This window comes from Choloepus didactylus, chromosome 21 (genome assembly GCF_015220235.1).
Source record: "Choloepus didactylus isolate mChoDid1 chromosome 21, mChoDid1.pri, whole genome shotgun sequence".
NCBI classification, from domain to species: domain Eukaryota; kingdom Metazoa; phylum Chordata; class Mammalia; order Pilosa; family Megalonychidae; genus Choloepus; species Choloepus didactylus.
In genome coordinates, this window is record NC_051327.1 from 49,067,861 (window position 1) to 49,079,895 (window position 12,035).

Sequence of the window (12,035 nt, forward strand, 5' to 3'; positions counted from 1 at the left end):
TCACTATACTGGGTTTCCTCCCTGTCCAGTGGGTGGGCAGTTACCATACAGAGGCCACAGGAGGGAAGGTGCGAGGTCACTGAGAGCCCAGAGAAGGCCCCACAGCAATTGCCCAGGGAGATTTGAATCCAGGACCCCTTGATCCTAGAAGCCCTCCTCTGCAATGACCAAGAATGAGGCTCCGGCCATCAGCAGTGAGCATGGAGGTGCTGTCTGCCAGGCAGAGACCAGCAATGCTTTTGCCAGCTTGTCTGTGCTTTCAAAACTGGTTTGTGGAGATGAATTATAGGCACAGATGAAATGTTTTCTTAAAAGAAAAAAACCACACTCTTTTACCACGGGATTTCACATCCTGTAATCTCATTGCCAATCTTCCTCCGTGTTCCCTTCCCCCAGCTCATTCCTGGCAGCCTTGGAATTGGCCATTAAACTGACAGACCCATTTGAGGACTGTGAAAGGCACTGAACAAACAAAAGGCATCCTTTTTGTCCACAGTTGTGATCAGAAGCCTGTAATTTAGATACATCCAAGTGTGCTGGGAACATTTGTGGCGTAATTATCAAATTCAATTGAAATATACACATACAAACAAATGAAACCCTAAACTTGAAAACAACATTTAGCTTGGCCATAGAAGAGACTTTTAATTTACTCCAACAGCTTAAAGATAGGGGTGAAAACCTCCCACATCCTGACTCCCGCACCAGTTTGCTGCTTGGCCTGGGGCTGGTCACTGTCTCTTCTGTGTTTTCTTCCACTTTAGTATGTGACCTTCACTGCCTCAGCAAGGAGCCAGTGTGCCTAAAGTGCCTTTATGAAGATGGAGAAGCAAAAAGCAAGGGGTTTGTTGAGTGGGGTTCAGGCGAAAAGCCCCTGACATAAAATTAGGCAGACCACGACACGTAGTACTTCTCTGAGCCACAGTGTCTGCCTCCCAAAATGTGTGTGATAACCTACCTCCCAAGATAATGGTGACAGTTAAATAAGACAGCTGCACATCTCACACTATACTCCTTGTCCCCTATCATTCCCATAATCCATATGTTCCAACCCACCCCCACTTCACTTTCTGGTAATGGCACGAGTCCCCCTACTTGGTCTGTGTCCAACGATCTCCTAGGGGAGTAGGGACGTTCTTAAAATATAGATTCATGGGGCATTGTCTCTGGAGATTTAGATTCAGTAGGTCTGGAGTTGGGCCCAGGATTCTGCATTTTCACTAGCTTTCCAGACAATTCAGTGGCAAATGGCAAGCACAGTTTGAGGAACACAGCCCTGGGACTTACAGGTGTCTGGGGAAGGTGGGTGGTAGTGGTGGTAGAGGGTGCTGGCAGCTGCTTAAAAGCTGACCCGATCTCTGGAACAACGGATATCTCTGAGACACCTGAAACTCAGAGCTAGAGCTCAGCAGATACGAATGTCAGTATTAGTGCATACAGCAACTGTTAAAAAAAAAAAAAAAAAAAGGCTGAAAAACAGCCCAGACTTCAGTTAGTGATATGAATGAAGCAGATCTGGTTAAGACTAGGGCAAACTGGGCCAAAGGGTAAAGGTCAAAACTGACTTGTGTTTTAAAATTTCAACTTCCATCTGAGACCAAGGGAAGAGATGTCTATTTGGTGCAGGATCTATATTTTCTAAACAGTATAACTCTACAGTCGGTTTGTCCACACACCACAATTACATGGAACTTTGAATAGGAAGTGAGATACGGTAGGTTAGTATAGGTTATAGTGAAATAGTGACACATCCCAAAGTAATTTGGGCAGAGAATAAAAAACATATTTACATGCCCCCGCCCTGAGGATCTGGGGGAAGGTGCGGATGTGTTGGACATCCTCACCTGGACTGATGTTGATGTTGTCACAAACATTAGGACTGGTGGCTTGATGTGCCGAGCCCTCTATCATGGGACTTGCCCTTATGAAGCTCGTTACTGCAAAGGAGAGGCTAAACTTGCATATAATTGTGCCTAAGAGTCTCCCCCTGAGTACCTCTCTGTTGCTCAGATGTGGGCCTCTCTCTAACTAAGCCACCTTGGCAGGTGAACTCACTGCCCTCCCCCGTACGTGGGACCTGACTCCCAGGGGTGTCAATCTCTCTGGCAATGCAGGATACGACTCCCGGGGATGAATCTGGACCCGGCATCATGGGATTGAGAATATCTTCTTGACCAAAAGGGGGATGCAAAATGAGACAGAATAGTTTCAATGGCTGAGAGATTTCAAATGGAGTCTAGAGGTTGATCTGGTGGACGTTCTCATGCACTATATAGATAACACCTCTTAGGTTTTAATGTATTGGAATAGCTAGAAGTAAATACCTGAAACTATCAAGCTCCAACCCAGTGGTCTGGATTCCTGAAGACGATTGTATAACAATGTAGATTACAAGGGGTGACAGTGTGATTGTGAAAACCTTGTGGATCGCACTCCCTTTATCTAGTGTATGGCTGAATGAGTAGAAGAATGGGGACAAAGACTAAATGAAAAATGGGGTGGGATGGGGGGATGGTTTGGGTGTTCTTTTTTAGTTTTATTCTTTATTCTTATTCTGATTCTGATGTAAGGAAAATGTTCAGAAATGGATTGTGCTGATGAATGCATAACTGTATGAGCGTACTGTGAACGGTTGATTGTGCACCATGGATGATTGTATGGTATGTGAATAAATTTCAATAAAACTGAATTTAATTAAAAAAAAACACAAACTGACCTGAGTGTCAGGCCCAGAGACTCTTGCTATGGCCACACAGAGCCAGCACCCAGGCCACAGCCAGCCCCAAACTCCTGCTTAATAAGACAGGCTCAAGCATTAGCTTCCTACTACATTTACCCCCTCCCTGTGCCCTTGAAAGACAAAGGTCTTTTATTTGGTTTCTTATGTCTGATAATAGGACCATTTTACCCTCCATTCATTCATTTAACATTTATGGGTCAAGCATTGTGCTAGGTGTTGGAGTAACAATGACCAACAAGACAAACATTTTCCTTTTCCTAATTCATTGATTCATTTGTACTGAAAATATTTATTGAACACATATTCCATACTAGGCCTTTGGCTAAGTGCTTGTATCAGTTATCATTACCACAAATAATGCTGCATAACAAACCACCCCAAAACTCAGTAGTTTAAAATAATAAATCTACAGATCAGCTAGATGGTTTGCTTATCTGGGTGAGGCTCAGCTGACCGTGGTGAATTGTGCTCCTGTGAAGATGGCCTCACTCACATGTCAGGTGGTTAGCTGGTCGTTGGCTAGGACAATACAGGTAACTGGACTACTGGTCACGTGTCACTCAGTAGGCTAGCCTGGGTTTGCTCACTTGGCAGGGTAAGGATTCCAAAGTGAGAACAGAAGCTGCAAGCCTCTTGAGGCCTAGACTCATGAGTGGCATGAATTCCAAGTCACATTCTATTGATCAAAGCAAGTCACAAGGCTAGCGAGTCCATTGCTTGATAGAAGGAGCTCACAGTCACATTGCAAAAGGCTTGAATGCATGAGACAAAATAAAGTTTCAGTGGCTGAGAGATTTCAGATGAAGTCAAGAGGTCATTCTGGAGGTTATTCTTTATATAGATATCCCTTTTTAGTTTCTAGTGTATTGGAATAGCTAGAAGGAAATACCTGAAATTGTTGAACTGCAACCCAGCATCCTTGATTCTTGAAGATGATCGTATAACTATACAGCTTATACGGTATGACTGTGTGATTGTGAAAACCTTGTGGCTCACACTCCCTTTATCCAGTGTATGGACAGATTAGTAGAAAAATGGGGACAAAAAGAAAATGAATAATAGTGGTGGAGGAGGGGTTTGAGATGTATTGGGTGTTCTTTTTTACTTTTACTTTTATTTTTATTCTTATTCTTATTTTTCGGAGTAATGAAAATGTTCAAAAATTGATGCACAATTATATGAGATACTGTGATCAATTGATTATACACTTCAGGTGATTGTATGGTATGTGAACATATCTGAATAAAATTGCATTTAAAAAAGGCTTGAATACAGAGAAGGATGAAAGAAAATATGGCGGTGAACAAGACAGACAAAATCCTGCCCACATTTTAGTGATGGGAGACAGACAAAGCTTTATAAAGCAAGATAGGGAGAACAGTGGTGCCAAATGTGTGTGGGGTGGAGGTTACTGTTTTACACAGCATGGTCAAGACCTCTCTGATAAGGGGACATTTGGGTAGAGACCTGTAGGAAGGGGAACAGGGAGAAGTCATGTGGATGGCTGCAGGAAAAGAGTTCCAGGCAGAAGGAACAGCAAGTGCAAAGCAGTGTGCTGGGCATTTAAAGGAACAGCACAGAGGCCAGCATGGCTGGAGTAGAGGGTTTGAAGTGGGGGAGTGGGAGGAGATGAGGTCAGAGAAATAACTGGGGGCCAAATTGAGCAGGGCTTTGTTGGCTGTTGTTAGGATATTGACTTTCACCATGAGTGAAATGCAGAGCGCTTGGAGGGTTTTGGGAAGAGGTGTGATGTGATCTGCATTAGGTTTTAGGAGCTTATAGTCTAGAAGGAAAGAGAGACAAAGAAGTAATAAATGGCGATGAATGTGAGGAGGGTCGTGGTGGGTGAAGTATAGGGAGCCACAAGCACATGTCATGAGTTCAGATCAAAGATGAGGAGTGTGGCAGTTCAAATAAAATGCTTCAAACTCTTAGACACTCTTCCCATTGAGAGGTGCAGTCTATGTTCCTCCCCTTGAGGCTGGCAGGCTTGTGATTGCTTCAGCCAGTAGAGTATGGCAGAAATGATGCCGTGGGCCTTCTGAGGCTGGGTCCTAGAAAGTGATGCAGCTGCCGCTTTGTTTGTTGGAGCACTTAGGAGCCTGGAGCTGTCACGTGAGAAGCTCGCCCACTGTGAGGCCCTGAGTCATCCCAGCCCAGGCGCCTGGCCCTTCAACAAGCCTTCAGATGATTTCAGCTCCTGCCATGTGATGCTGCCCAGCTGAGGCCTGGATGCAGAGATAGGCTGTCTTTGCTGGGCCATATCCGAATTCCTGACCCATGGAACCCATGAGCAACCCACGAGTCTGGTTGCCTCTTTGCCCTGCTGTCACCTGGATGCAGATTTCTGGGAGCTGTGCCCAGCCTGGCATGAAGAGGTAGCAGAAGGAAGAGTAGAACAACATGGTTAATTTATGCTCCTAAGTTTTAGGGTATCACAGCAATAAATAAGTGGCAAGGGAGGGATTCAGATAACTTGCTATGGGGTTGGTATCATTTGAGGCAGAGAAAACGGTCCATCTGCAGGTGTGGTGGCAGCAGAGATTATGGCAGTGACGTAGAGCCAAGTTCTTCCAAGTGTGGTGCTTCGGTCGGTGGTACAGGGGGTGACTGTGGGAGGCACTTTCTTCCATGTTGTGGACACATTGAAGGGTTGCTCATGTCCAGTTACTCCACCAAGAAGAGCAACCAAGTCTGTGCATGTGCAGGCAGGGCTATCTACGTCACAACCCACCCCCACTTAGGCTACAGCAATTAGACATTCCGATTTCAGATGTTAAAATGTGAAAAAAAAACAATGTGCATCTTAGAATAGATGAAGAGTGGACAAGTAAATAAAAATATTAGGGGTTGGCAAAATATAGCAAAATTTGTGTAGGTGATTTGTTAATGGAAGAAGTTGGGGGGAAAAAATGAAAGATGCATGGCTCGGGAGAGGACAAGTGGCAAAAGGTGAGGCACCATATGGGGGAAAGGGGGCTTCTGGGAATCCCTGCAAACCATTCCACAGCTGATAGGTGCCAGAACCAGGACTGGCTGCCTCCAGGCCCTGTTTAGTACTTTTCACATCTCCAGTACCTGCCAGGCTCCTGTGAAGGCCCTGAACAGGCCCAGGATCTTGGAGCCCCTGCTGGTCCATCTTTGTCCTGGAATTGCAATCCAGACTGCAAGCAGGGGAGGGAGGAAGCGTGAAGCTCTGGGCTGGCTTGAGAAGGAACAGCCAGGGCTCCGCTTGTCACAGAGTGTTCCTGTCCCCTTCATGTAGACGCTGCCACAAAGGCATCTCAGTCTGGTTGCCTCTTTGCCCTGCTGTCACCTGGATGCAGATTTCTGGGAGCTGTGCCCAGCCTGGCATGTAGATGTAGCAGAAGGAAGAGTAGAACAACATGTCCTGTCCTCATCCTGTGTCCCACTGTGAGAGGCAGTGATTAGTGGAGAGGGGGTGGAAAGAGACAAAGAGCTTAGCTGATTTTCCACAGGGACTGGAAGGGCCTTTCACATCATCGTGACCATGATGACTGTGATTATGATGATTTTCAGCAATAGAAATGGTTGCCATTCCTTAGTGCTTTATATGCACTGTCTTATTTTGTCTTTGCCTCATCCCAGAGACATTGACATGAGTCATTCCATTTTAAAGATGATAACATTGATGCTCAGGCAGTAACTTTCTCAAGATCACACAGCTGGTAAGACACAGAGGAAGATGTGGTCTCAGATATGTCTGATTTCAAAGCCATGCTCTTAAGAACTGTTCCTTTGATGTGCTGTCGTGTTCATGTCCAGACACTAGTCCTAGCTTGTTGAAGAAACTGCAGGAAGCCACTTTAATTACCCAGATTCTCATGTATCTTAGGAATCAGATGAAAGCTGAGGGACCCCAGACCTTCAGAGGGAACCACAGGAAAAAGGGGTCAGAGTGATTGGTGATGCCCATAAGTGCAATTCAACAAATATTTTTCCAAGCACCTACTATGTGCCAGGTACTATTAGATACTGATGGGAGGAGGGAGCTACAAGGATGAAAAATGACCGTTTTCATTCCCTCTGGCATCTTACAATTACCAGGGAGAATAACAAGGATCAAACCCTTGTGCATATCATACCTGATTCTTTGTTGTATTACATGGAAATCTTTTGATTATAAATTGCAAAAATCCAGCTCTAAGCAAGAAAATAGAAATTTATTGAATCACACATCAGAAAATCTCAGAGATTGGTGTGGCTTCAGGCAAGGCTGGACCTAACTGATCAGTTGATATTGTCAGGTCTTGCCCACTATTATCATCTGTTGACCTCTATTTTCTTCAGAACTGTCTTTATTCTCAGGCAGACTCTCCTCTTATGGTGGCCCCTGGCAACTCCAAGTTTACATCCTAACAGTTTAGCAACCTCAGGAGAAATAGAATACTTCTTTCCCAAGAGGTCTAGCAAAACCCCCTGAGAGTACTTCCATTGGCTTGACTTGAGTCTTGTCTGTATTCCTGAACCATCACTGTAAGGATGTGGATGTGGTGGTGTGATTGGCCAAAACTGGGTTTATGTGCCTACCCTCAAATTAAGAGTGGAAGACAAGTGGTTCTCCCACAAAATTTGGATGCTGTTACCGGGAGAAGTGGAACAGATGCTGGGAAGGCAAAAACCATATACGTCCATAATACAAGCTTCAGAGCCAGAAAGGGCCTTGGAGTGCATCCTATCCAATACTCCCATTTTACAGAAAGGAAAACTGAAAGAACCTTTTAAATAACATTTCTGCCACTTATGAGACCCTGGGCAATCTCTTTACATTTCCATGCCTCAGTTTCCTCATCTCTAAAAGAGTTATAAATAATGACCCCTAGGGTTAGTTGGAAGAATTAATTCACATAAATGTTGTAAATCATTTAGCATAGTGTAACACATTAGGTGCTTAATAGATGCTTATTCTCTTCTTCCTCTTTTCATATTCCCAGAATCCCCAAGAGTCATTCATTCCCTTCTCTCCATTTCCCAAATACTGTGTCCATTGCTTTACTCCAGTGTTGTTAAAATTTGTTCATACTTTCATGGAGCTCAGTTTCTTCCACACATGTTAGTTCTTTAAGGGCAGGGACCATATCCAGTGAATCTCTCTATTTCCATTGCCTGGTACCTAGCAGAGGTGAATACATATGTGTAGAATAAATACATTAATAAATTGCCAAAGTTGGTTTTGCAAACTAGTTGCTCCATTGATCTAATAATGCATAACAAACCACTCCAAAATTTAGTGACTTACAACAACAACATTTGAGAGGATTGTAGGAAGATGGCAGAGTAGGACTCTCCAGGAGTCAGTCCCTCCACCAGAACAACTATTAAACATGCAGGAACTGCTTAAAAGTTGTCTGATTCAACTATTAACTATTTTGAAACTCTGAGTCTGGTAGAACACTGTGCAGCATCCAGGGGAAAGTAGAGGAAGAGACTGGCAGATTGCAGTAAATGCCAATGAATTGCACTCTCTGTACAGCAGCTACCATGGCCCATCCCCAAGCCTTGCATCAGGCAAGCAGTGAGTCACCCTGACTCCTCGTGCAGCTTGCTGGTAGCAGTGCAGGATTTAAGATCTAGCTTCTGATGGTCTCTAGGAGGATTTTGGGAAAATGGCAGAGTAGGGAGCTTTAGGATTCTGTCCTTCAACCAGAACAACTACTGAACAGGCAGGAACTGTCTGAAATAACTACTTTGGAACTCTGGAGGTGAATAGAACACTATAGCATCCAGGGAAGATCAGGAGGAAGAGGCTGGTAAATTATGGTAGAGACCAGTAAATTGCTCTCTCCATGGGGCAGTTACCAGCACCTCAAGGTGAAAGGAGCTTGAGGCAACAAAAGGCATATGAGAGGTGGTGATTTAGGGAAAGGTTTGCTTGCTTTAAGCACTCAGGAGAGGGAGGTCAGTCACCTGAGAAATAGAAGGGGCATTCAAACTCCTGCAAAACAACTAACAAGCATAAGCCCAGGATAAGGCACAGGCCTTGCATTGCCTTGGGCAGACCTTCCTGATAGGAGGGCTGAAGCTCAGTAAAATCTGTCTTATCATCAGCTGGTTATGATATGAAGAAAGAGAAATCTCAGGGAACAAATCCCAGAGTTAATATTTTAAAATATTGAAATGCACAGTGTGCAACAAAAGAGTATGAGACAAAGAAACAGAATATGTTGGCCCCTTCAAAGGAAGACGATAAAAATCCAGAAAATACCAACAAAGACCAGAATTTGATGAACCAAAGACTAAAAAAATAATCTTAACAGTACAGAAGGAGATGAAGGAAAATACAGCAAAAGAATGAAAGGATGTCAGGAAAACAATGAATGATCAATATGAGGATTTTAATAAAGAGATAGAAATTTTTAAAAGAAACCAAACAAAATTACTGGAGTTGAAGACCACAGTAACTGAAATGAAAATTCCCAGGAGAGTTTTAATAGCAGATTGAAGCTGGCTGAAGAAAGAATCAGTGAACACAAAGAAAAGACAATTAACATGAGTCAGGGTGAGGAGCAGAAAGAAAAAATAATTATAAAAAGTGAAAATGGCCTGACACCTCTGAACACCATCAAGTATACTCATATATGCATAATAGGTGTCCCAGAAGGAGAAGAGAGAGAGAAAGGGGCAGAAGGAATATTCAAAGAAATAATGCCAGAGAACTTCTAAAACTTAGCAAAAGACAGGAAAATGCACATCCAAGATGCTCAGAGAACACCAAACAGGATAAACATAAAGAAAAATATACCCCCTCATATTCTGACCACACTATCAAATGCAAAGGACAAGGAGAAAGTTCTGAAAGCTTCAAGAGAAGATCAACATGTTATGTACAAGGGAGCCCCAATTATTTTGCTTGCTGACTTCTCATCAGAAACCATGGAGGCAAGAAGGCAGTGGGTGGAATACTTAAAGTGCTGAAGGAAAACAACCTGCAGCCAAGAATTTTATATCCAGTGAAACTCTCTTCTAAAAACGAGGGAGAGATTAAGACATTCCCAGATATACAAAAGCTGTGGGAGTTCATCACCACTAGACCTGCCCTACAAGCAACACTAAAGGAAGTTCTTCAGGGTGAAAGGAAAGGACACTAGACAGTGGTTCAAGCTGCAAAAAGAAGTAAAGACCTATGACGAAGGTAACCATTTCGGTAATTTTAAATGCTAGTATTATTGTGTTTTATTGTTTGGTATGTGACGTCATTTCTTACTTCCTACAGGTTCTAAAATGCAAATGCATAAAAAGTAAAGATAAATCTAGAATTTTGTATATACCATGTCCAAAGATATATGGGATAACAAGTTCAGAAAAAGAGGCAGGGGGACAGAGGAGTATAGGAAAAGTATATGCGTATGCTATTGATGTTAAGTTGGTATCAAACCCAATATGATTGTTACATATGTAGGATATTTAATTTTAACTCAATGGTAACCACAAGAAAAATACATAAAAAATATATCCAGATAGAAAAGAGAAGGGACTCAATATCAAATAAATATGAAAGTAGGCATTAATGGAAGGATTGAGGGATGAAAAGTGGTATAAGAATTACAAATACTACATAGAAAAATTGCAATAGAAAGTCCTGCATTTTTTAGTTGTTACTTTAAATGTAAATGGATCAAACTTTCCAGTCAAAAGGTGAGATTGGCAGAATGGATAAAAAGCACGACTCAACTATATGCTGTACACAAGGGGCTCACCTTAAATTCAAAGACATAAGTAGGTTGAAAGTTAAGGTATGGGAAAAAAAATACCGTGCAAGAAGTAACCAAAAGAGATCTGGGGTAGCTATATATTATCAAAGAAAACAGACTTTAAGTCAAACACAATTATGAGGGAAAAATAAGGTCTTTATTTATGGATAAAGAGGTAAATTCAATAAGATGATGTAATAGTTATAAATATATATGCACCTAATAGCAGAGTCCCAAAATATATGAAGCAAATATTGACAGATTTGAAGGGAGAAACAGATGGTTCTACATTAATAGTAGGAGACTTAAATACACCACTTTCAGTAATGGATAGAACATCTAGACAGGATATCAATAAGGAAATAGAAGACTTGAGCAACACTCTAAATCAACAAGATTAACAGACATATATAGAACACCCAACAACAACAGAATACACATTTTTCTTGAGTGCACATGGCTCATTCTCTGGCATAGACCATATCTTAGATCACAAAACAAATTTCAATAGGCTAAAAATTATTGAAATCACACAATGTATTTTCTCTGACCACAGTGGAATGTAGCTAGTAATCAATAACAGAGGGAGAAATGGAAAATTTATAATTATGTGGAAATTAAACAACACACTCTTAAAAAATCAATGGGTAAAAGAAGAAATCACAAGGGAAATTAGAAAATATCTAGGATATACCATGTACAAAGTTGTAAGGGGTAACAAGTTAAAAAAAGATAAATGAAAATACAACATATCAAAACTTATGGGATGCAGCAAAGGAAGTGCTGAGAGGGAAATTTATAGCTCTAAATGCTTACATTATAAAAGAAGAACTATCTCCAATCAGAGACCTAACCTCAATACTGGAGGATCTACAAAAAGAAGAGTAAACTAAACCCAAAGGAGCAGAAGGAAGGAAATAACAAAAATTTTAGTATAGAGAAAGGAAACAGAGAATTAAAAAATAGAGAATTAAAAATAGAGAGTCAACAAAACCAAAAGTCGGTTTTTTGAAAAGATCAATGGAATTGACAAACCTTTAGCTAGACTATTTGTGTATTTAGTCAATCATTTATTTATATCAGTATTGGCTCATGGTTATTTATTTCACAATTTGAGTTTAATTCAATATTCCTTTATTTGTTTTATTTTCTTGTTGAAATATTCTAGCTTTGGTAATTGGGAGTTCTTTCAGTTGGCTCTCTTTCATATATCTCCATTATTGTGTGTGTATGTGTGTGTGTGTATTTGAACACTTTCTTAAGTTTATGGTGCTACAAGATATTCTGGGCTCATTGGGTATATTTCCTGCTCCTGTTCTAGAAGCAGCCATTTCTCCAAGGAACCCTGTTTCTTTTATTGGAGAATGGTATTAGAAACCAAGATCTGGGTATGGGGTGTGCTCATTGCTACTGGGGCAAATCACCTTTTTAAACATAATCTTGAAAGCCATGGAGTTCACTTTTGCCATAGTCACAGGAGCACTCAGATTCAAGCGGACAGAACTTAGACTCCCCTCTCCCTTGATGGAGGTCTGTCATTGTCACATTGTAAGAATATGCGTGATGGGATATATTAGTGTGAT

General features: G+C 41.7%; 1 long non-coding RNA gene across 1 annotated transcript in view; it reads left to right on the forward strand.

Annotated features, from left to right (window-relative positions):
* The window catches only part of LOC119517559, a 37,338-nt gene that overhangs the window by 1,296 nt on the left and 24,007 nt on the right, over positions 1-12,035 (forward strand). The gene's annotated exons all lie outside the window — the stretch shown is intronic.